Genomic DNA, 980 nt, shown 5'->3' with positions numbered 1-980 from the left:
AGAAAAATACAATATACATATAAAAGAATGATTCTCCCAGAATATTCCTTAGAAGGGCAAGCAAGAAAGGAGTACATGCTGGAGGTCCAAGTGAAGGGGCATGGAATAGCCTATAGTGCATTATAACCCAAACTCTCCTTGCTATGGTTTCCATAGCACCGAGTATCCCTCTGCTGCCCAGGCTAGAATACTGTGGCTGATCATATCTTACTGTAGCTTTGAACTCCTGGGCTCAAGTGATCTTCCATCTTCCTGCCTCAGCCTCCCAAGTAGCTAGGACTACAGGTGTGCACCACCATACCTGGCTAATTTTTTTTAAATTTTTTGTAGAGATGAGGTCTTGCTACATTATCCGGGCTGGCCTTGAACAATCCTCCCATCTCAGCCTCCTAAAGTGGTGGGATTACAGGTATGAGCCACCATGCCTGTCCCTTTCTCTTTCTCTGACCACATCTCATAGCATCTTGTTTTGAAACCACCCTTACAAATTAATAAAAAGGGATGCAAGGTGAGAACTGTGGTAAGGGCCTAGCTAAAAATAAGGCACACGCCTAGCTAAAAATTATGATAATAATTAGCCACTGTTCCCTGTTTACTTCTCTATAATTACCATTCTGGAGCCACATAGCTGGTGGTCATAAAGCTTCTCAACTTTCTCCATAGATAATATCACCTGTTTGAAGCCTAGGAGTAGTTTCTGAGATATCATCCAGGTCCCACATTCCAGTGGAATGGCTGACCCACCCAGACCAGCTGCTCCTACCAAGGAACCTACTCAACTGGTCTTGTGACTCCCACCCAAGAACCTGGTCAGCAAAGAAAACAATTTCTACAACCCTATGGTTCCATCCCAAACCCAGCCAATTACAGATTCAATTACCTACACCAAACTGTCTTTAAAAATTGCGTCTCCCAAATTCTCAGGGAGATGATTTGAGGAATTTCTCCCATCTCCCCATTTAGCACTCTGCGGAATAAAC

This window comes from Propithecus coquereli, unplaced genomic scaffold, assembly GCF_000956105.1.
Source record: "Propithecus coquereli isolate 6110/MARCELLA unplaced genomic scaffold, Pcoq_1.0 Scaffold550, whole genome shotgun sequence".
NCBI classification, from domain to species: domain Eukaryota; kingdom Metazoa; phylum Chordata; class Mammalia; order Primates; family Indriidae; genus Propithecus; species Propithecus coquereli.
This window is presented reverse-complemented; position numbering follows the sequence as displayed.